This window comes from Protopterus annectens, chromosome 11.part0 (assembly GCF_019279795.1).
Source record: "Protopterus annectens isolate FY-2018-M chromosome 11.part0, PAN1.0, whole genome shotgun sequence".
NCBI lineage: Eukaryota > Metazoa > Chordata > Ceratodontiformes > Protopteridae > Protopterus > Protopterus annectens.
The window spans coordinates 495838497-495863117 of NC_056745.1; the positions used below are offsets into that span (position 1 = coordinate 495838497).

At 44.6% G+C, this 24621-nt stretch overlaps 1 protein-coding gene across 1 annotated transcript in view; it reads right to left on the reverse strand.

Moving 5' to 3' along the window:
- Window positions 1–24621, reverse strand: part of ZFC3H1 (zinc finger C3H1-type containing) — a 3672721-nt gene that overhangs the window by 1152118 nt on the left and 2495982 nt on the right. The gene's annotated exons all lie outside the window — the stretch shown is intronic.

The window sequence follows — 24621 nt, forward strand, 5'->3', positions numbered from 1 at the left end:
CCACTCCTAACTTGCAATCATATGCAAATTTAATCAGCCAGAGACCACTGACATTGGACTTGACTTCTGAGAAGTAAATGCCAAAAAGGAGCGGTCTAAGGACTGATCCCTGAGGGGACTCCACGTGTGACTGGCCTCTTTGTAGAGGTGGACTCCCAATTCTAACTTCCTGGACCCTGTCTGTGAGCCAGCTGACTATCCACCAGGTGACATATGGTTTGTACCTAACCTCTTGAGTTTGTCAACAATGCCCGAGTGGGGTATTGTGTCAAATACCTTGGCCAGGTCAAGGTAGGCAGTGTGAACAATTTTGCCCTCATCCATTTCTTTGGTGAACTTCTCAAAGAAGTCTACCAGGTTGTGTAGACAAGATCTGCCCTTGACGAAACCAAACTGGGTTGGGTCCAGTGTCTGGAGGTTTACTATATCTCTATTGATCATCTCCATGATAATTCTTTCCATGACTTTACATACAAGACTAGTGAGACTTATGGGTCTGTAGTTTCCAGAGTCTGTAGATGCCCCACATTTGTGCAGAGGGATGACTGTTGCCTTTCTCCATTCATGGGGCACAAAGCCTATTTGGCAGCTACAGTTAAATAGTAATTCCAGTGGCCCTGATAGGTCATTTTTCATGGTATTTAGAAAACATCCTGGGATATTGTATGGGCCCATTGATGCAGTGTTCTTGGTCTTAGAGAGAGCATTATGGACCTGCTCCCTAGTGATAGTAGGGGGAGTTATATTTGATGATATTTCCTGAGGGAAGGTTGAGGGGGAAAGTTGGAGCTGAATTTATCCACTAGGAGGTTTGCTACATCTTCTGGCTCGATATAGGTGGCACCGTTTACAATGAGCTCTGCACACAATTGTGTATTACCTTTGAGGTTGTGGACATAGCTAAAAAATGCTTTGTGGTTGTCCTTGGCCTGGTTGGCCAAACTTACCTCAAAGTTGGCTTTGGTAGACTATTTGTTCTCTGAGTTGTTTGCTTAGTTTGATGAGTGCTTTTTATCCTGTTGGGTGCTCCATCTCCTAATTTTTGCCATGATTTTCTTCCTCCTCTTATAAAATTGATTGATTTTGTGATTCCACCAGGGTGGCTTGTTTTTTTTGAGTTAGTTCTGTACTTCTTCCTGGTGGGTACAGCTGCCTCTATGCAGCTATTAACATGCTTGTACAGGATTTCTGTGAACAGTTGTGCATAGGCAGAAGTGTTCACAGAGTTTATGTGGGCTTGAAATTTTGCCAGGTTCTCACTTAATAACAGGTGGTTAGGCTTAGCATAGTTCCTGAATATTCCAGGTTTAGCTGGGGGTCCAGGTTTTATTTTTACTTCAAAGGAGACCATCTTGTGGTCTGACCTTACCAGGGAAGACATTACAGTAGGGGGTGTGCAGCTGCCTCACATATTAGTGAGGCCAGATCCAGTATAGTTGCACCCCTGGTTTGTGTATTGACTATCAGGTCCAGGGAGTCTGTGTTTACAAAATCTAGGAACCTCTGTACCTGTGCATTTGGTATCATATAGGATTCCCAGTTAATAGTGGGGTAATTAAAGTCACCCATGAATATGATATTGGGTTGGATGGTTAGTGTTTCTAACAAGTTTAAATACATGGTATGGGTTTCCTGGGTCATAAAGGGGACCTATAGCTTGCAAGGAAGTGGTATTGGATTTTACCTATGGTGATTTGAACATGGAGGAACTCAAGTGCATTGTCCTGTTTGACGCCCAAACTTGTCCTTTTAATTAGCCCAAACTGAACTGACCAATGGTTTGGACACGTGGAAGGTGCTTTGAAGCTTTGGAAGCTGACCAGCTGTTGTATCCTATGCAGGTTATAGCCCACACAGCTTAGGCTACTTCAGCAGTGATCAACATGAACAAAGAGGGATGAATGAAATGAAGGCAAGGGAAAAAACAAAAGATGTGTGGGTTTACTAATAATGCACCTGAATTAATAGTCATTATAAGATCAGTGCATACATGCAGTTCAGTATTGAAAAGAATAGCAATTATATAAGTTTACAGCTGGTGTGCCACAGCCATGCGTCCACAACCTCTTAGAGCAAGAAGTCAGGACAAATCCATAAATAAAAAGGGGAACAAAGGCCCAAAAATAGGAACAATTTTTAACTATCATTCTTACAAACTTGCAAAGTTGACAGAACTGGTTTTGCATTAGCACAAATTTTCTGAAGGGTATGAAGTCCGAAAATCAAATGTCAGTCATTTTTTTAACCTTAAATCTTAATAATTTACTACTAATTTGCCAGAAAACCACAATTTTATGAAAAACGGACCAAAAATATGAGGCAAAAATCTGGACATTCTGCGAAAATCTGTACAGTTGAGAGGTATGCTGAGTATAAATTAAAAGTATAATAGAAATTAATTCACATAGATGGGCAATGAAGTATATTTGGAAGCGTGACTGATTACTCAAAATATGAAGCTGTTATGCACAATATGTAGTAAAATAAAGAAAAAAAGTTAATTATATTTATATTCCTTTCCAGTACTTTGGAAGTCAGCCTAGGGGGAATTTCAGAACAATGCACCATGCATAAGGATGCCAACATATGTCAAGCCTATGATTTTACTTGATTAATAAACATGGAAGTTGTTAAAAGACAAAAACAACTAAAACACAGTATCTTGCACAAATACAGAAAAAAAACAAATGGAATTAAAAAACGTGGATTTTTAAAGACTAATTTCACTGGTGTTTTTCAGCCTCTTCAAAGCAGAAGCACTATTATGCAGACTAGTTACGTCTAGTTACTAGACAGGTTGGGAGGGTGGCCAAATGGTTAAGGTGTTTGCCTTACAAACACAAGATGCAGGGTTCGAGGCTCACAAGGGATAATTGGCTAGGCTTAAAATAGCTCGCAAGGGCAGTTAGCTTAGTACTAATCTATGAACCTATGAACCTATGACTAAATGTTAAAACCTACTTTGAAAATGTTGCTTGATTTTAGTAAGATGAGGAAATGTGTAACCAAGAAAATGGTGCTAGAATGAAGTAAAATACAAACCAAGCTGACAAAGCTGTGCACAATATTTTTCCCCTAAACTTTGTTTGGCTTAAAAAACATGTTGTGGTACTTTAAAATCTTAGCTTGTAACTACCTACAGTACTGTTCATCAGCTGTACAAGAGCTGCATGTGACTGAATATTGCAACAGTGAAAAGGAGGACATCTACTGTTAGTTATGGCAAGATTTTACACAACTGTACTGACTTTTTTTAGAGCTGCAGTACAACATGGATGGGAGGAGGAAGGCACAGAAAAGTCCTCCACAAACCCATAAAGGATTGCCCTGGCAAACGTTGCCCTGGCTCTGGAAATGACATCCAGCTTATAATGTTTAGTAAAAGTGTGGAGACAGGACAATGTGGGCAGCTTCAAAAATGAATCTAGTATCCAAACCCTTGAAGAAAGTTCCAGAAGAGGCCACTGCCCTCGTAGAATGAGCTCGAACTGAAAAGCAGAAAGTTGTTTCCCATGAAACAATAAAATAACAAAACAGCTTTAGAAATCTAGGAGAAGACTGTTTGTGTAGAAACTGCTTGGTATGAAATTAAACAAAAAAACTGCTCAGATCTGTGGAAAACCTTTGTCTTCTCTAAATAACACCTGAGCTGTCTATGTAGAGCCAAGATGTAAAGAATCTTATCACTAGCAGATTGTGAAGAAAAAGGAAGGAAGCTGTACAGGCTGATTAAGAGACAACTCACTGACCCTCCCCCACCTTGGGCATAAAAGAAAGATTAGACACAGACACCATATCTCTATGAAAACAGTAAAAGCAGTAATCGCCATCAGACCCTGAATTCAGAAACTCTCTTGGCTGAAGTAAGAGCAACCAACAAGAGTCTTCCAGGTGAAGAAGAAATGGGTTCAAAAGGAGCCCGAGTCAGTTTTTCAAGGACAAAATTAAGATCGCAAGAGGGAGGAATAGGTTTTGTTGGAGGACCTCATACAAAGGACATCTTTAAGGAATTGTTTGACCTCAAAACGAGAGGCCAATGGAGGGTTTAAGGGTAGACAAGCAGAGACTGCCAACAGGTTCAGCAATAACAAAAGAATATACTAAGCCAGCATGGAGTAGTTCACACAAGTAAGAAAGGACCAAAGGGACCTCTCCTACTAAGAGGGGATCCTGGTGATGCTTGAGACACCAAAAAGAAAATATTTTCCATTCAAGTGATATAGGACTTTCTGGTACTGGGTTTACTGATCTCTTGCAGAAGAGATCAAAATCCTATCACCCATAATGTCAGCTGAAGAGTCGACAAGTACATAAGGGTGAATTAGAGACCCATTGTCTTGTGTGAGATCATCAATCCAGACAGGTAACCTGTAATGATCGTCTCTGGCCAGGTGAGAGAGTAGAAGGAAAGTACAGTTGTGTACACTTACCATAAATGTAGATGTTTGAGTGTATTCACTGTTGCAGTCATCACTCTTGGGTTATCTGCCTGCAGGTAGCCCACAGTCGGCCAGAATACCAGAGACTTAGTATTTCTGCATCGGTTGCTGTCGCTCCAGGACTGACGTTAGGGGGTATAAAAACAGGCAGCTAATGCCATTACATCAGTTTTTCTTGTCCCAAATGTCAGGAGACCCCCAAATAGGGAGCTAAGTTAAGGTGGGGAAAACACCACCAGTAAAAAGTAAATACTAATACCCCTGAAAGGGGTGAGCAACAGACATAGAGAGGAGAGAGAGAGAGAGAGAGAGAGAGACAAGGGGGCTGGAGGGAGGGAAACCAGGACTGCAACAGTGAATACACTTGAAAATCCACATTTATGGTAAGTGTACACAACTGCACTATGTTCGTTGTGTTTCACTGTTGCAGTCCATCACACTTGGGTAGATTCCCAAAGCTGAAGAAGGGTGGAGGCAGTCAAGAAGAGTTGGGGCTGGCTAGTATGCCTTGCAGAACTGCTGTTGCAAAACCTGCCCTGGATTTTGAAAAGTTAAGCAGGTGGTAATGCTTGGTGAAGGTGTGTACAGAACGCCTGGTAGGGACACCCCTGAGGAATGCTGTAGAGGTAGACGTTGCCCTAGTGGAATGTGTTCTGACCCCCTGAGGAGTTGGTTTCCCATGGTGCTTGTAGCAGAAATGGATGCAGTGTGCTATCCATTTGGAAATTGTTTTGAAATGGCCTTGCCCTCTCTGCCCCTCGTGCAAAGCTGACTAGTAACTGGTCAGATTTCCTGAAGGGTTTAGTCCTATCAAGATAGAATCTGAGCTGTCTGTGCACGTCCAAGGAGTGCAGGATCCTTTCCCCTTTATTTTGAGGATTAGAAAAGAAAGTTGGCAAATGGATAGATTGGTTGAGAGCCACACTGGACACCACTTTAGGCATAAAGGAAGGGCTAGTCCTGAGGAAAACCCTGTCAGAATGGAAATAATGAAGGGTTGACAGCTATAAGAGCTTGTAGCTCAGACACTCTTCTAGCTGAAGTGATGGCCAGAAGCAAGGCTGTTTTCCAATAGAGGAATTTTAACTCTGCTGACGCTGCAGGCTCAAAGGGGGGTGAAGCATGAGCTTTTCCAGTACAAAGTTAAGGTCCCAAGCAGGGGTAGGTGCTCTCCTTGGCGGCCTTCATTTGTTTGCACCTCTCAGGAACTGTTTGATAAGAAGGTGAGAGAAGAGAGGTGGCTCAGTGTTGTAATGAGCCGAAATAGCAGAGGCATGGATCGTAATGGAGGAGAAGGCTAGGCCTCTGTGGAGTAGATCTGCTAAGTATTCCAGGATTAGAGGCAGGGAGGGTAGAGTGGTGTCCTCTCCTTTTGACTGAATCCAGGAGCAGTACCTTTTCCACTTATCAGGATAGGATTTCCTTGTACTGCGTCTTCAGGCTTCAAGAATGACATCCAGCACCTGCTTGCTTAGGCTGGTTACTGGGAGAGAATTCAAGGAATAAGTCAGGCTGCAAGATTTAGGGTTTGCAGTTGCCGATACAAGATCTGTCCCCCCTGCTGAGAGAGCAGGGTTGGGTTCTGATGTAGGTGCCAGGGTGGCACCGGTGACAGGCTGCGCAGGAGAGGGTAGGAGTGCTAGCATGGTCAGTCCAGGGCAATCAGAATTGTCCTTGGTCTGTCCTGTCTTATCTTGAGCAATACTCTTGAGAGAAGGGGCAGAGGGGGAAAGGCATAGATTGAGAAATTTACCCACTGGAAGAATAGAACATCCACTTTCCAGGCCCTGCATTGAGGTGTCCTGGTGCAGAATTTGCTGAGCTGGTGATTGCAGGGGGAGGCAAAATGATCCACCTTTGGGGTCCTCCATTTCTGAATCAGAAGGTTGAAGGTGCTGGGCTCTAATTGCCACTAGTGTGGGTCTAGGAGATTTCTGCTTAAGTCGTCTGCCAGTGAGTTTTGTTTGCCTGGCAGGAACTGAGCTTGCAGATGGACCTGCATATCCACAGCCGTGTTCCACAGGGCCATGGCTAGCCTGCAGAGTGGGTTCCCCCCTGCTTGTTGATGTACCACATAAGTGTGGTGTTGTCTGTTTTTATTAGCAGGTGTCCTGGTGAAAGTAGGGATCCGAAAGCTGTCAGAGCCTGCTGCAAAGCTAGCATCTCTTTTTGGTTAATAAGCAGATGAATTTGACTTGGGATCCAGTGGCCCTGAATGCACTTGCCCTCCATGTGTGCCCCCTAGGCATAGTCTGATGTGCCTGTGGTTAGGGTCTGGGCGGCGTGAGGTTGAGTAAAGGGCAGTCCCTTGTTGTGGTTGCATGCTACTACCCACCAAAGAAACTCTGTCCTTAGACAGGGTATGAGAGGAATGACGGTTTCCAGGTCTTGAGAATGTTGGCCCCAAAGACTTTTTAACTACCATTGAAGTTTCCTCATATGCAGTCTGGCATATGGGATTATTTGTATGCATGAGGCCATGAACCCTAGGGCCTGCAGGATTTTCCTTGCAGATAGCTGGGTTCTGTTGGACATTTTAGTAAAATAGTCTGTCAGACAGGCTTGTTTTTCTGGAGTGAGGGACGCCATCTGGGATGCTGTATCCAAGCTTGCTCCCAGGAATACAATCTCTTGACTAGGGACTAGTTTTGAATTCTTTTCGTTGATGGTGTACCCCAGGGAGGTTAGAAGTTTTTTTTAGAAATGTCAGGTGCTGCAACAGCATTTCCTGCCTGTCGCCTCACAGCAAGAGGTTCTCCCGTTCGATTCTCGACTGGAGAGCTTTCTGTGTGGAGTCTGCATGTCCTTCCCGCAGTCGAGGGACGTTTAAAGACATGCAGGTAGGTCCGTGCATGAATGGGTGTGCCGCCTTTGAAGATTGGCTGTTGGGCTGGAACATCGGCACTGTAAAAATCTACTGCCAATCATTAGCGGACCAGAGTTTTGCTGTGGTGACCCCTAACCGGGAAAAGCCGAAAGACGTTACTTTCTCTGTCTGCAGTAAGCAATGGCTGGAGCCAGGCATTTTGTGAATACTCTGGGAGCAGTGGATAAGCCAAAGGAAAGTGCAGAGAACTGATAATGTATAGATCCTGCCCTGAACTGTAGATATTTCCTGCATGACTCCCTTACAGGGATGTGAAGATAGGCTTCTTTTAAGTCTAGGGTGACTAACCAGGCATCTTTGGCTAGCATAGGTAGAAGCTGCTGCAGGGTGAGCATTTTAAATTTTGGTACCATCAGGAAGGTGTTGAGAATTGAAAGATCTAGGATTGGGCGCCAAGTGCCCTCTTTTCTGGGTACCAGGAAAAGTAGGGAATAGAATCCTTGACCTATCTGTTCCACAGGAACAGGTTGAATTGCCCTTATAGAGAGCAGGGATTGAACTTGGTTTTGTGCCTCTGCCCAGTGGTTTGGAGAAAGGTCTGGGAACCCTTTTGTTTGACAGTGAGTGGTAAATTTTTTACCCATGGGATACAATGTTGAGGACCCATCTGTCTTTGGTGATGGAAATCCAGTTTTTTGCATGAAGGGCAAGTTTTCCTCCTAGGGGCACTAACAGTTGGGCAGAAGTGGGGAGTGGAGTTGAGAAGTCATTGGGAATTCTTTCCATAAGGGGGTGGCTTAGCACTCCCTGCTTTAGAGGTGGAGGCACTCCATTGCTTAGATCTCTGCATACCGTGAGACTGTAGTCTGGGGGGGGGGTCGGTTTCCTCTGGGTCTAGTTTGAGATGGCCTAGAGGGGGTTGGAAAGGACCAATGCTTTGACGGGCAATGCTTACTGAATCTAGGAGGCTGTACTTGCAAGAATTCTTTGACTGCCTGCACAGATTTAGCTTTTTCTTCCATCTTTTTAAGAACCTCTTCTGCTTTGGTGCCAAACAGATTGTCCTTGTTCAAAGGAGTGTCTAATAACTTTGATTTGACATGGGCTGGCAAGGTCTGCTCCTTAAGCCAAGCAAGCCTTCTCAGTACAGAACCAGTGACTGCTGCACTGCAAGATGCTTCTAGGGCGTGAAAGCCACACTGCAATGTATGCTTGCTGACTTGGCTTGCAGAATGCATAAGCTCTTGCAATTCTTTATTTTCTGCACAGTCTGTAAAGGTAGCTAGTTTCTGCTTAATAAGTTCCATAATATGATGCTGATACTTCAGCATGTGGAACTGACAATTCAAAGCCCTAATGGCGAGAGTTGCAGAGGTATATACTTTCTTACCCCATCTGTCCAAAGCTCTGGAATACCTGTCCGAAGGGGTGGAATTCTTAGCTGTAGTTGCTTTGATACCTTTAGGCCTCTGGGAAATGAACTCTGGGTCAGCAGTAGGATTTTTGAAAAGGAATTTGTGAGAGCCATGTACTCTGTAGTACCTGTCTGGCTTCCCAGGAGCAGGGGGTAAAGTATCAGGAGTAATACTGGATTCCATAAAGACATCAACAACAACTTCCAGGACTGGGGGTATTGCTAAAGGCTTATGTTGTGGCAAGTAGAAATTCTCTGAATCTCTTTTTGGACTGATAGTCTTGGCATTCCCAATGGAAATGCTCTCAAAGTATGTAAGGTTTCATCAAAAGAAAATTCCTCTGGAGGAGAGCAGAGGGAATGGATTCCTCTGCATCTGAATCCTGATAAGCAGATAAGGGCATGTCTTCATAATCAAGACCCTCAGAGTCATCTGACACTGTCTGTTGAAGGTGCTGGGGACTGATCTCTTTTTCTCTCAGCAGGGGAAGGCTGACTTCCCTAATCAGCTTAAGGTCTTCTGCCATTCTAAGCATTTGATGTTGTGGCAAGGGTGATGGTCAGTTTTCTAGGCGTAGCACGTACTTTTGGGCTTAGAAACTCTGTAGTTTTAGACAGTACTGTCGGTTTGTGTAGAACATCGGTAGTGCGATGAACTTCCTCAGAAGCTGGTGCCTGCTCAGCGGCTCCAGACCCATCCAAGGTAGAGACATCCGCAGGTTCCATAGTCAAAGAAGAGTCTTGCTGCATACCAGACTCCGAATGGGTTTCAGTAGAGGCCTGCGAATCCACTGAAGCTGGCATCAGGGGCTGTGAATGACCCTGAGTACTGCCGACTAGCTTAACGGAAGCGTCATCGGCAGCTTTGGACCTGTGCAGTCGGTCTTTATCTTTACATTTTTTCGGAATATCGGTAGTTGGATGGCTTACCAAAGCCATTTTGGAATACAGAGATCGAGAATGTAAGTATTTAGTGACAAAAAGGGCCCGACTAATGGTTCGGGCACTGAACAAGGCACAAAACCGACAGGGAGGTACATCGTGGTCTGGGCCTAAACAGGTGACGCAGTAAGAATGAAAATCTCGGTGTGGTATTTGCTTTCCACAGGGAAGACAATTGTTAACTGTTTCTGACATCAGTTAGAGCAAGAAAAAGGTATCCCCAACGGGATACTTCACTTTAGAAGACTTCAGGATGATTCAATTTGTAAAGGAAAACTCAGGTAGCAGCCGACCGGCAATCATGCAAACTGCTTCTGCTTTGGGCTCCTTGGCAAGAAAGACTGATGTAATGGCGTTGGCTGCTTGTTTTTATTCCCCTGACGTCAGTCCTGGAGCGACAGCAACTGACGCGGAAATACTAAGTTTCTGGTATTCGGGCCGACTGAGGGCTACCTGCAGGCAGATAACCCAAGTTTGATGACTGCAACAGTGAAGCACGAAGAACATCCAGTGCTGTCTGCGCTTAAAGGGATTCACCAGCAAGATTCTTGGGAAGTCTTTCCTTTTCTTGTTTAGGACCCTGGGAAGTAGAGGAATGGGAGGATAAGCATATAGGTACATTCCTTTCCAAAGAAAGGACATGACATCCATCCTCCAAGTCACAGGACTTGGGACTTTGGGGAAAAAAAGTGAAGAAGTTGCCTATTCGGGGGGGGGGGGGGGGGGAGGCAAAAAGATCCACTTGAGGAATTGAGGAATACTCCACTGAAGTACTATGCCCAGAAACACCTCCCTGTGAAGACTCTATTTGTGAGGTTATGTCTTGCACCTGCTCAGGGTGTCTGCCACAAACTTGAGTTCTGAAGGGATATAGACAGCCCGAAGGGTTACCTGATGGCAGACAGCTAAATCCCAGGCCTGAAGGTCTAATCTGCAAAGACACGACCTTGTGCCCCTCATTTGTTGATGTACCACATGACTGTGGTGTCATCTATAAAGACCTTTTAAGGGCCCTGGCAGGCAAAGAGAATAGAAAGCCTTAACAGCAAGAATGAGTACCCTTCTTTTCTTTTATATTGATGTGGTCTGACTTATCAGGAGGCAGCCATAGATCCTGAACCCTCATACTGTTGGAAGTGGCCACCCACCCCAGATTGGAAACATCTGTGCAAAGCTCGAGCAAGGGTAGGAGTCTGAAAAGGCAGCCTCTGATAGGAGATTTGCTGAATCCACCAGTGAAACTTGGGTACTTTTCAGTGAAAACCCCTACCACACGTCTCGCCATTTTCGTTGAGCCCAACAAAGACTGAAAGGTTCGTGACAGACCAAGATGGATAGCCTTTCAAAAGGTCCTCCAAAATAAGTTGCTGGTACTAGAAATAACCAGAAAGAGTACCAATGGTTAGGAATGACGTACTGCATACCGCGGTGATCATCCTGGTATTAATTGTTAATTTGCTGTGGTGTGTTATCACAGCAGTGTGTAAAACAGTACACAGATCACCGCTACATGAATGTTACATGTGCACAGGACCTTGCAAACTAATGCAATTTATATGTTTTGTACGGCTGTCTTGTCTGTAGCACTCCCCAAACTGCCGCACATGTAGCAATGCCTCTTTCAGACGTACAGTGCACAGATGTGAAGAATGTGGATGGATGACAGGTTGGTAGGATAGCAAATACATGAGCAGCTACATTCCTACTGAATGGTGGGTGATTAATGGACAGCAATGGAGCGTATGTAAGTAGACCTGCAAAACAGTGATTGTTACGGTTATTAATACCTGATGCTCTAAGAAGCCGTCTGTCCTGACTGCATGCCGCGTCCCACGCAAATACATGACATGTACTGCAATCGCTGGCATGGCATTCATTGCATGAAGTAATCATCGACTCCAATTACAACTTCAGGAGCAAAACTGTAACATCCCCTTGTTGTAAAAAGTAAAAAAACAGCTGGAAAACCAACAGGTCAGTTGAAACAACAACATAACTACGCTTTTCAGGAATACCGCGAGACGTGTGGCAGGGGTTTAATGGAAAAGTACCGAAACTTGAGTTTGACACTAGGAAGTAAGGGAACTGGAAATTCCAGAGGGTAACAATGCTGGAGGCAAACCATCTTTAGGTACCACTGAAGCTTCCTCATATGAAGCTTGATGAAGAGAAGGAAGGGAATGGTATATGCCATGATCACCATGGCGCTGAGAAATTCCCTTGCAGGAATGAGGAAAAAGGGGAAGCAGACACTGGAAAGTAGGTTGTCGGATACAAAACCTTGGGAGAAAGAAGAGAAGCTAACATTGGAATGGTCTGGAATCTGCAACTCAGAAAAATGTGGTCTTGAATGGGAGTCATACTTGACCTTCTTGAAACTGACCATGAATCCCAGACTACAAAGGAGTGCATGGTGAAGTGCAGATTATACAAAAGCCTGGAGTGAGGGGAAGTCTGAAGCAGCAAATTGTCCAGATATGGGAAAATTTGGATTTCCTGAAGCCTGTAAAACGCTATGACAATGGCCAGACATTTGGTGAATAACCCTGGGGCAGTAGAAAGACCAAGGGCAAAACAGAACTGAAAATGAGAGGAAGAAACATAAAAACTGCATGAAGAGAGGGTTAATGGGAATATGAAGATAGGCATTCCGCTAGGTCTAGGGAGACCAGAAAACCCTGTGAAAGTAAGAGGGGAAGCAGCTGGATGGAAGGAATCTTTAGAAAATTATTTAGAAAGGAGAGATCTAGGACTGGTTTTCTAAGATTAATCTTTTCTGGGAACCAGAAACATTGTGGAGCAAAACAGTGTTCTTCTTTGGGATTCTGGAATGGGCTGAATGGGGCCCTGATCCAGTAAATCCTGTGGAATCACAGAAAAATGAGGAAGCTGGTCTGGAGGAGGTTGAAGAAGACCTGAGAATGGGGAAGGTATTTCTGTATCATTAAATAACCGTGACAGATAATGGACAGAACCTAGGAGTCTGAAGTAGCTTGCTGCCAAAAGTACAGTTTTGTACCTACCATAAATGTAGATGTTCGAGTGCTAATACAGCTGCAGTAATCACATATGGGTTCTCTGCCGTCAGGCGGTCCCTCGGTCGGCCGAATTCCAAAGTCTTGGTCCGGCGTCGGTTGTTGTCCCCTCTTCCCTGACGTCAGTGCGACAGGGGTATATAAGTTACAGCCGACGCCATATTCTCCAGTCTTTCTTGCCCCAGATGTCAGGTGCCCCCAAAAGAAGGCAATAGATAAATTATATATATATATAAATATATACAAGCAATGCAATGTTATCAAAAAAGAGTAGTTGCAAGCAAATACACCATAGGAGGATAACCCAAAATAGGTTGTATGAGGAGGTGTTAGCCACTAGTCCTATACCTAGAGGGGAAGGAGGGAGGGAAACCTGTACTGCAGCTGTATTAGCACTTGAACATCTACATTTATGGTAGGTACAAAATTGTACTATGTTCATCGTGCATACAGCTGCAGTAATCACATATGGGTAGAATCCCAAAGCTACGCACAGGGTGGTAGGCACTAGGTAGAACTGGGATGAGCCAGAATGCCCTGCAATACAGCAGTAGCAAAGTCTGCTCTAGTTTTGGAATATAAAGGCAGGAGGTAGTGTCTAGTGAAGGTATATACAGAACTCCAAGTGGCTGCCACCAAAATATCTTTAGTAGGAACTCCTCTGAGGAAGGCCGTGGAGGTAGCTGTGGCCCTGGTGGAGTGTGGTCTGATGCCTACAGGGACAGATTTCCCATGATAGGAGTAACAAAAACGTATACAGTGGCCTATCCATTTAGAGATTGTCTGTTTGGTAACAGGCTTCCCTTGGGCTCCTACAGCATAAGACACAAAAAGTTGCTCTGATCTCCTGAAAGGCTTTGTTCTGTCCAAATAGTAACGTAGCTGCCTATGGATGTCTAAGGAATGCAGCAGCCTTTCTCCTTTGTTTTGAGGATTGGGGTAAAAGGTAGGTAAGTGTATGGCTTGATTTAAAGCTACCTTGGATATCACTTTAGGCATAAATGACGGGTTGGTTCTAAGGGAAACCCTGTCCTGATGGAAGAAAAGGAAGGGCTGCACAGCCATGAGGGCTTGTAGTTCCGAAACCCTATGAGCTGACGTAATGGCCAGAAGGAAAGCTGTTTTCCAGGACAAGTATTGCAAATCTGTTGAGGCAGCTGGTTCAAATGAAGGCAATGTTAATTTTTCTAGGATGTAATTAAGATCCCAGGCTGGCACTGGTTGTTTCCTTGGAGGTCTTATATTCTTAGCCCCTCTGAGGAATTGCCTTAAAAGTGGGTGAGAGAATAACGGTGGATCCGTGTTGAATTCTGCAGAAATGGCTGAGGCATGGATTTTTATGGAAGAAAATGAAAGTCCACTGTTCAGCAGCTCAGCTAGATACTGTAATACCTGAGGCAGATTCAGTTTTCTAGGGTCCTGGCCTCTTTTCTCATTCCAAGAGCAAAACCGTTTCCATTTTGTGGAGTAAGTCTTCCTAGTAGATGGCCTTCTGGCCTCCAGAATGACATTCTGCACCTCTTTGGAGAGAAGGGTCTGCTGTGGTGTTAAGGAATTTTCCATGCAGCAAGTTTGAGTGTTTTTAGCTGACTGTGAAGAGTTTTGTAGTTGAGCTGAGTTAGTAGGAGAGGCATTAGAGGTAGAGGCCAGGGAGGAGTATGTGTTAGACTCCTTAGGAGTGGGTACCAGTGCTGCCTTGGCCAGACTGGAGCAATCAGTATCATCTTCGGTCTGTCTGCTCTTGCTTTCAAGAGTACCTTGGATAGAAGAGGCAGAGGTGGGTAAGCGTACACTGTCCATGCTGTCCAACTGAATGAAAGGGTGCCCACCTTCCATGCCTTTGGATGAAAAGTCCTTGAACAAAACTTTTCCAATTGATGGTTCCTGTGGGAGGCGAAGAGATCTATGTCTGGCCTTCCCCATGCTTGGATTATCTTTGCAAACACCTGTGGATGCAGCTTCCATTCGTGTGGATCTGTCATATTTCTGCTTAGATTGTCTGCCAGCGTGTTTTCCAAACCTGGCAAGTATTGTGCTTGAAGTTCGATTTGCCATTCCAGAGCCAAGTTCCAAAGTGTCATGGCTAGTCTGCACAGGGGATATGAATGTGTTCATCCTTGTTTGTTTATGTACCACATTACTGTGGTGTTGTCTGTTCTTATCAATAATTGTCCTGGATGCAGGAGGTCCTTGAATGCTGTAATTGCATTTATTACTGCTAGCATTTCTTTATGATTGATGTGAAGGTGCTTTTCCTTTTGGGACCATTGGCCCTGAAAGCACCTGCCTGCCATGTGTGCCCCCCAGGCGTAATCTGAGGCGTCTGTTGTGATGACTTGATTTGCTTGAGGCTTGCAGAATGGGAGACCTGTGTTTGCTTGACATGCTTGGGCCCACCATAGAAATTCCTTTTGCAAGCATGGAATTATTGGTATTATTGTTTCCAAATTGTGGCTGTGTTGAGACCATAGGTTTTTTAGGTACCATTGAAGTTTTCTCATATGCAACTTTGCACATGGGATTAAAAGAATGCAAGATGCCATGAAGCCCAGAGCCTGCAGGGTTTTCCTTGCAGTAAGCCTGGTACAATTTGCTAGTGTTCTGAAGTACTGAGTTAGTTGCCCTTGTTTTTCTGGCGCAAGATAGGCCATATGGCTATTTGTGTCCAAGTTGGCACCCAGGAAAGTTATTTTCTGAGATGGTGTCAGCCTGGATTTCTCTTTGTTGATTGTGTATCCCAGAGAATTCAGTAACCGTGTTGTATAAGCCAGATGTTCCAGAAGAGTGTGCTTGCTGTCCGCTTGGATCAGGCAGTCGTCCAAATAAGGGTAAATTTGTATCCCTTGAAGTCTGCAGTAGGCAATTACTGATGCCAGGCATTTCGTGAATACTCTGGGCGCAGTAGATAAGCCAAAGGGAAATGCAGAGAATTGATAGTGGATTGAACCTGCAAGAAATCTGAGGTATCTTCTGCAGCTTCGTCTGACTGGAACATGCAGGTATGCCTCCTTGAGGTCCAATGTTACCAGCCAAAACTCCTTGCCCAGCATGGGAAGTAGTTGCTGTAATGTGAGCATCTTGAATTTTGTGCAGTAGAAATGTATTTAGGATGGATAAGTCCAAAATGGGTCTCCAGTCGGTTCCTTTTCTTGGTACCAGGAAAAGTCTGGAATAAAAACCTTGACCTTGTTCGTGAGTAGGAACCTCTTGAATGGCTTTCATGTCCATGAGTTTTGTAATTTGTATTTGCGCCTCTGCCCTTTGATTGTGTGGCAGGTTTGGCACGCCTCTCATTTTTGGAAGAGTGTGAAAATGGAATCTGTAGCCTCTGTTTATTATGTCCAGGATCCATTTGTCTGTTGTGATAATCTGCCAATTTATTGAAAATAGTGCCAGCTTTCCTCCCAAGGGGGCTGCCAACTGAGATTTGCTTGGCATGAAAAGGAGGAAGTCATTGGGTTTGCTTTCTGTATTGTTGTGCACTGTCTTCGCCACCTCTTGGTGCTTGAGATTGCCATTGTCTGCCTCTGTATGATCCTTGAGCTTGTCCTCTGCACCTTGAGCACCTGTATCTACCTCTTTGGGGCTTGTCCGTGGCTGGAAAGGACCAGTTTTTTGAAGGCCAATTTCTGCTAAAATGAGGTGGCTGTACCTGTATAAAAGCCTTGACAGTTTGCATAGATTTAGCTTTTTCTTCCATCTTCCGTAGTACCTCCTCAGCATTAGTACCAAATAGCACATCCTTTTGTAAAGGAGCATCTAGTAGCTTAGCTTTAACATGATCAGGCAAGCTTTGTTCCCTAAGCCAGGCTTGTCTACGAATGACTGCTCCTGTAGCCGCAGCTCTACTTGAGGCCTCTAAGGCATCATAACCACATTGTAAGGTGTGTTTACCCAATTGTTCTGCACTATGCATCATATCCTGCAATTCCTTCAAATCTGGTTGTTCAGGTTGAGACATTTTGGTTCTTAATTGTGATAACAGAAAATGCTGATATTTAAGCATATGGAACTGACAATTTAAGGCCCTCATGGCTACGGTGGCCGAGGTGTATACCTTTTTCCCCCACCTTTCTAAGGATCTAGATTCTCTTTCAGAAGGTAGTGGGTTCTTGGCAGTAGAGGCCTTCATCCCCTTGGGGCCTTGAGAAATGGTTTCAGGGTCAGCATTATGGCTTTTAAAAAGAAATTGGTGAGAGTTACGGACTCTGTAGTACCTATCAGGCTTGACTGGTGCAGGAGGCAGGGAATCCGGATTAAGACAAGCCTCCGAGTAAACATCATCAAGTATGTCCAGGACAGGAGGTATAGCCAGAGGTCTGTGTTGGGGTAACAAGAGAAATTCCCTAAGCCTTTTCTTGGAATCAGAAAAGTCTTGGCCTTCCCAATGGAAGTGCTCCCTCAAGGTGTGTAAGGTTTCCCCAAAAGAAAAATCCTCTGGGGGAGATACAGAAGGAATGGACTGTTCTGCATCAGAATCTTCATAAGGGGAGTACGAGTGTTCCTCCACATCAGAATGTTCTGAGAAAATGGAGCACTGTTCAGAAGAGGGAGAGTCTTCCTCCACTCTGGGTCTCTTGTCTGGAGGGGGTTGGGAACCCCTGATATAGGAAATTAAATCCTCAGCCATTTTAAGCATCTGCTTTTTAGGCATGGGGCCTGGGGATGGGCCCTGTGCAACAGGCCTCTTGGGATGCATGGCTGATTTGGGCTTAGTGAAGGCCTTAATAGAAAAGGAAGAAGAGGGTCTAAATACACCCTGTGTGGAAGTGGACCTTTTCCACACTAGGAGGCTCAACACCCACTGTGGTTTCGGTGGTTGAAGTCTGAGTAGGGGCTGAGGTACCAGCGGTCTCGGGTACAGAAGACACCGCCAAGGCAGTGTCGTCAGTAGTCAGGGACTGCATAGGCGTCTCGCTGAGAACCAGACCACGTGTAGCCGGCTTTGGCGTGGAGTCGGTGGACACCGTGGGCCTCGCATGTCGGTCTTTATCCTTGCGTTTTTTGGATAAAACGGTAGTCGGAGTATCCGACGACATTTTATAATCAAAAGCTTTACCAAAATAATGTTGGGCGAACTCCGCCCGACGCTTAATAGTGCATTTATTGAAAGTCGCACAGAAGCGACAGCCTGAGACGTCGTGGTCTGGGCCTAAACAAGGTATGCAAAGGGAATGAAAATCCTTATGCGGTATTTGCTTCCCACAAGAAATACAATTGTTAACTTTGTCTGACATCGGTCTGAGGCAAGAAAAGCTTCCCCAATGGGGTACTTAGCTTTAAAGAAGACTTCGGTTTCCAATTTTTCATAAATTCAGGAGCTGGCCAACCGGCACTTGCGAACTGCTTCTGCTTCGGGCACCACGCGGCAAAAAAGACTGGAGAATATGGCGTCGGCTGTAACTTATATACCCCTGTCGCACTGACGTCAGGGAAGAGGGGACAACAACCGACGCCGGACCAAGACTTTGGAATTCGGCCGACCGAGGGACCGCCTGACGGCACAGAACCCATATGTGATTGCTGCAGCTGTATGCACGATGAACATCAGGGAGAGACAAGGAAAGCCTGTGAGACAGGAGAACCTGGCTGAGGAGAAGGGAAGAAAGTATGTTGGATGGAGGCAGATTTGTTCTGAAAAAAGGACTTAAATTTTGAGTTTTATTAATCTGGGTGTGTTTATCAGAGAACATATGCCTGAGAACCCTCCTCCCCTTAGAAGGCTGACAAGGGTGCCTACATAAAAGCAGACTTAGGATACTTTCTCTGAAATCTGGATATGGTAGAAACAAAGTTTTGTTTAGGATCCTCCATCATTTTACCCGTCTTGCACAGTCTTAAACAAGTCTTGGCAGCTGTACCAAGGATATTTTGATTGTCCAAAGCATCATCTATCATCATCAGATAAAGCCTGGAGGCAAAATCAAAAATACCTCCTCATAACTGAACCAGAAGCAGCAGCTCTACAGGATGCAACAGCTGCATCACAACTACAACTGATAAAGTGAAAGGCAACCTGAGAAGTGGAACTCAATAAGGAGAGGGCAGCAGTCTTACTTTCAGAGTCCAGAAGGTCTGACAAAATGCCAAGTTGAGACAAGGGCTAAAACAAACTTGGTCATATAAGTTTGATAGTTTATGGCCCTGAAGACCTGAGTGGCAGAAGTGTACACCTTTTCCCCCAGCCTCTCCACAGCCTAAATGTCTTTATCAGAAGAGAGAAGTATGGAAGATGGCAAAAGCTTGGATGGCTTGTCAGCAGAAACACAGCAGGGTCTGAAGGAGGACACTTGTAGAGGTACTTAAAGACCTCAGGCACCTTATTAAAATGGTTAGGTTTCTTAGGGGCTGAAGGGTGGGAATCAGGAGCCAAACAGGCACCTGCTAATATATCCAACAAAGAATCCAACACGGGGGGGGGGGGGGGCAGAAGGTTTAGGACATTCCATTTGCATCACCTCATAATACCTCTTAAGTATCAGAGACATGTGAGCAATCCCATTTAAAATGCTCCATCATGCGAACTACTGTGTCCCCAAAGGACAAAGGGAGAATCAGGACTCAAGAAATCCTCAAAATCCTCTTCCTCAGACCAACAGTCCCTAAATGAGTAAGAAGTAGGCCAGTGATGCATCTCCTGAATCCACCTCCACAAATGAAGGATCAGACTCCCCAGTCCTTTTGGCTAGAGTAGATGACCAAGGAGATGCTGGAACAGATACCACATGAGATGGTCTCAAGATTATCAGGGCACTGAATAATCCCTGGGTAAAGCCCTGCCATTCCCTCAGATGGTCCTTATCAATGGGAGGAATGTGTTTAATTTCTGCCACTTCTTTCCTGGGACATCAGCTATAACCAACCTAGCAGGCTCTGAGCCATGCCTAGACTCAATAAGGGTACCAGGGACCTCTTCCCTAACCAGAATCTAGGGAATCCCCCCCTAGGTCCTTTGGAAATGATTAGCCGTGGTTTCACCTTAATGTTCATGGTAGATTTCTGCATTGCCTCAGAGGATGTGTGAGAAGCAGATGCCATGCAGGCCACAAACAGGGGATGTGGCAGCAGAAAACTGTGTCGGCAACTACTGCTTGTTAGTAGCCGATTGAATTGTAAGTGTTATTCTAAGCCTTTGGATTACGCACATGGGCTTCAAACCAGTTGTTTCACATTAGGAAGGTTTGTGGTCTGCACTGTTGTGGCAGGACAGGTAGCTTACATCCTTCTGAGTTTCGAGTTGCTGATTGAATAGTTCTGGCTTAAGCACTTGGGCTTCGGGCCAGTTTTTTTACATTAAGATGGTGTGGTCTACACTCTTGTGGGAGGCTGGATTCTGCCCTTCTGAGCTGGGAATTTCTGGTCACATGCTTATTGTGCCTGCTTATTTGAACGGTTTCTTTCTGAAAATGGTGCGCCTTGTTGCTGTAGCATAGACCAGATTCAGGCCTGTTGAATCTAGCTTTGTTTGTATAACCTGAGCACTGATCCAGGCCATCTTTTGTTTTGGAGAAGGTTCCCCTGCACCCTAGCAGCATTAGTGTGCAGTTAGAACTTGTCCGATTGAAGACTGCTGGAGCAGGGCTCAGTTCTGAGCTTTTTTCTGGTTAATTGGGTAACTTGTTTAAATCATTTTGTTTTCTATTTATTTATATATATATATATATGAAAAAAAATGCACTTTATTCATCTGCTTTTACTGTATTTGTGTTTCTTCCTACTTTATGACTAGGGGCATTGAATAAAACTGTGATCTGAGATATACAACAATAAAGTATCTTTTTCTGTGCATTTAAACTGTTTTTTAATTGTATCTGCTTTATTTTCTGAATAAAAACAAAAAATATATACTTGTTTCCTGTCCTTTCTACACTAGTATAGTCCAGTTTTCAGGTTAAGTGCTGAATTCAAGACTGCGTTAGAAATTTCTGTGTTTGCCCATACCTTACTTGGATAGAAGGACATTTCTCTATTCATCTGTGAGAAAGGGGAGCTTTGAGCAGCCTATCTGTCCCCTGGAGGAGTGGTTTCAGCCGAGGAATTAGTAGTTTATTGGCCATTTTGGGCTAATTTCTCTCTCTTTCATTTCCTGCTATAAATACCGCATTTGCCCGGTTTTGCACGCCAGGTAGCGCCAGTTAGCTAGGGTATAACTATTCCCAGCTCCACAAAGTCTCCTCTTCAATTTTTCCCTTGGAACTAGACAAACTTTCAACTTAAGCACTCAAGCCATTAATTTCTCAGCCCGGCACTTGCTCAAAACTCATAGCAAGCACTTATAAACCCTAGCACTAGACCCTCCTATACTGTACAGAAGGACAAGGCTATTCAACCTTACCAGCCATTCAGTAAAACAGTTCATTGTACCTACCCAGGCATGTCCAAAGGGCAGTTTCAGGCGTACTCTCCAGTCCAACTGGCGAATCTGGGCATTTCAAAGCAATGTTACAACTGCCTCATGTACACAGACAACCCTCTCCTCCTACCACCAAACACTAATACATGTGAGAGATGCAATTATATAGCCAAACTCAAGGCTGGATCAGACAGTCAAGAGGAGAAGGGAAATACTAGCATTACACCACCAGTCTCACATAGACCCATTAAACCAGCACTGGCAAAAAACACACAAATACATGAAAATATACTCGGAAGCTCTAAATAAAAATCTGCAAAAGCAACAGAGACCTCCAAAGCAGACACTTAAGCAACCTCCACCCCCCAACACAAATCATAAAACACATACTTCACAAAACCAGTGTGCCATGCAATCAAAGCCCTTAAGGCAAAATAACATGCCCAACATACTAGTAATAGGTGACTCTATAGTCAGGCACACTGATGTCCCAACTCACTAGGCTGAATAAGGAGAAGGTTACTGTTAGCTGCCTGTCAGGTGCCACAATCCGCCACATAAGACAAGCACTCAGGTCACTCCAGAACAAGTACAAATATGACTCTGTCATTGCCCAAGTTGGTGTGAATGACCTGAGCCATACCTCCCTTGACTACATGAAGAGAGACATGGAAGAGCTCTCTGATCTTGTAGCCCAGGCCGGTATGAACCTGAGTAGCATCCGGCCCTCACCAAGAATGGTACCACGGTATAAAGAAAATAATATCAATTTCAACAATTGGCTAAGTTTCTGGTGCCATTCAAAGAGGATCCAGTGTCTGTCCTCCTGGGATGACATGCTCCACAAGCCACGGTGCTTCACTAGAGTCAGCTTGCACCTGTCACCTTTAGGCTTTCGAATACTGGCCAAGGCTATTGCCACCCCCATAGTGCCTTTTTTAAGCAAGGCTCTAAAGACAAACCCAACACTATAAATAGCACAAGTAACAAAAAACTGAGGGTAATGCTATTCAATGGCAGAAGTCTAAACCTCAAAATGCACGCACTCGAGGCACTCCTCAGAATGGAGAAAATCGATATCTGTGCAGTAACAGAAACCTGGTTTAAGGCTCCAGAGAGCACCCCAGCACTACCAGGCTACAAATCATACCATACATTTCGGTCACAGAACCCGGACCAAAATACAAAAGGTGGGGGAGTATCCATATTCATCAAGGATACCCACACCTCCAAGTTAATGGTACAGCACGATGCTTCAGAGAACATCCACATGCAACTAACAATGGGCAAAACTGCAATTCGAACTGTAGCTTGCTACAGATCACACACCATGTCCCAAGACCCCCATTCCGGACTTCTGGAAACACTGGGAAATATAAAGGTCCTACCAAACACCCTAATATTGGGTGATTTCAATTACCCAAACATTAACTGGGAGAACTACTCAAGTACTAACTCCCTTGCCCAACATTTCCTAGAATTAATAAACTCAAATGCCCTGGATCAACTGGTGAACACTCCCACCATTGGTGACAACATGTCAGACCTGGTCATCATCAACATGGGTGACCGGTGCTTCACACCGGAGGTCAACCCCTCGCTGGTTAGATCTGACAATAAACAAATCACTTTGGATATCCACATTCTGCCCAAACCCCCAGACAAGGAAATCTCCATGAAAAACTTTTCATAAGCAAACTTCACGTTACTTAAGACAAAGGTGGAAAGTTTTAAAGCCCACATGCTAAAGGATAATGCTGTCCAACCTGCAAAATCCTTTACTAATGCATTCTACGGGCACCTAAAAGAATGCATGGATCGTGCTATCACAAGCAAAACCAAGACTCACTCCTCCAAGAAAAGCAAACCAGTCTGGTGGACTCCTGCCATAAACAAGCTATACATGAGGGAAGGGTGTTACACACAGCCTACCTACACCTCACAAAGGCCTTCAACACCATTCCCCATTCTGGTATTATAGACGAGCTCACCAGCCTGAACATAAACCCCTATGTCACAACATGGGGTGCCAACTGGCTCACGGACAGAACCCACATGGTAAGAGATGCGGGAGCTAGGTCTCACTCTAAACCGGTTACAAGTGGTGTTCCCCAGGGCTCAGTCCTAGGACCCCTCCTGTTCAGCATTTACTTCTCAGAGGTACAGGCAAGCACAGGAGGACTACGGCTGACCAAGTTCTCAGACGACTGCAAGCTAGGAGCTATAATTGAATCTCCGTCTGACACAGACATCCTCCAAAAGGGTTTCACTGAAACAAATACCTGGTGTCAAAATCATGGTCTCAAGCTAAATGCCAAAAAGTGCACAGTCATCCCCTTTGGAAAAAACAAACTACCACATAAGTGGTAGTCCCCTAAATACCAAAGACGTAATAAAGGATCTGGGGACCCAAGTAGACAGTAATCTCTCCTTTGATAATCATACTGCCAAAGTGGTTAGAAAATCCTTCTACGTGGACCACCTTATCACAAAAGGGTTCGCATCCAGATCAAAAGAGGTCATTGGGCCCCTCTACTCATCAGACCCATCATAGAGCAAAACGACCAATTTGGGATGTATCTTACAAGACACCTGCAACAGTTGGAAAAACCACATAAGTACCTCACCAAGAGGATCACTGGCCTCAAACAGATGCCCTAATCAGCTCGACTGAAGAAACGCCAGCTGTACTAGGCTGCATACTGCCTACTGACAGGTGATCTCTGCCTGACATACAAGGTCATGTCCAAACCAGAACTGATGGACATGATCCACCTAAAGAAAAGCTTAGCCCCTCGAGCCACACGCGCAAGGGATCTAAACCTCACCACAACAATAAATAGGACGTGCTGGAGGGATAGATTCCTGTCCCAGATACTTCCCATACTTTGGAACAAGATTCCAATATACATTAGGCAGAGCTCCTCGCCAACACTTTTCAAGAGAAACCTCGATGAGTGGATGGGAAACAAAGTTTACCCCGCGGATCACTTCAGTGGCTTTGCTGGACAGAGGCACAGGGAACTAATCTAAGGGGGAGGCGAAAGCTAACACATTCCGGCTAGGCTTATAAATGCTTTCGGGCAGATAGCCTAGCACCTACCTATGAACAGATGGTCTTCAGGGTCTTCATTCACATTGCAAGAGATGTCTGGCAAAGGCTGGACAGCAGCAGTGTCAGACCAATACATTTTGGCCTGCTTTTTAAGAGACATCTGTACCTCAGGGTGGGCAGATTCAGGTATGGTACCCTGGGTCAAAAGTTTGAGATAAGGGTTCTCAAGATAAATTTAAAGACAGGCAGCTATGACGTATTTTGGGAACATGGTAAACTCGATATGATCGTGTGAAGCATCTGGGCAAAACAAACACTTCTTGTGATGGCCTCCATACGGAAAATGCCTCCCATGCTGATGTTATTCCCTTCCTGGATGAAAAAACAACTAACCACAGCTATGCTGTGAAGAGATTTCTTTGTATTTTATGTTTCACATAATTGCTCTTTTTAAGTTTCTGCATGAAAAAGTCCTGTACTGCTTAACTATATAATAATTGAAAGAAATTACATAAACACACGCAAAGAAATATAAGCTGCTAAACTGCTTAAAAAT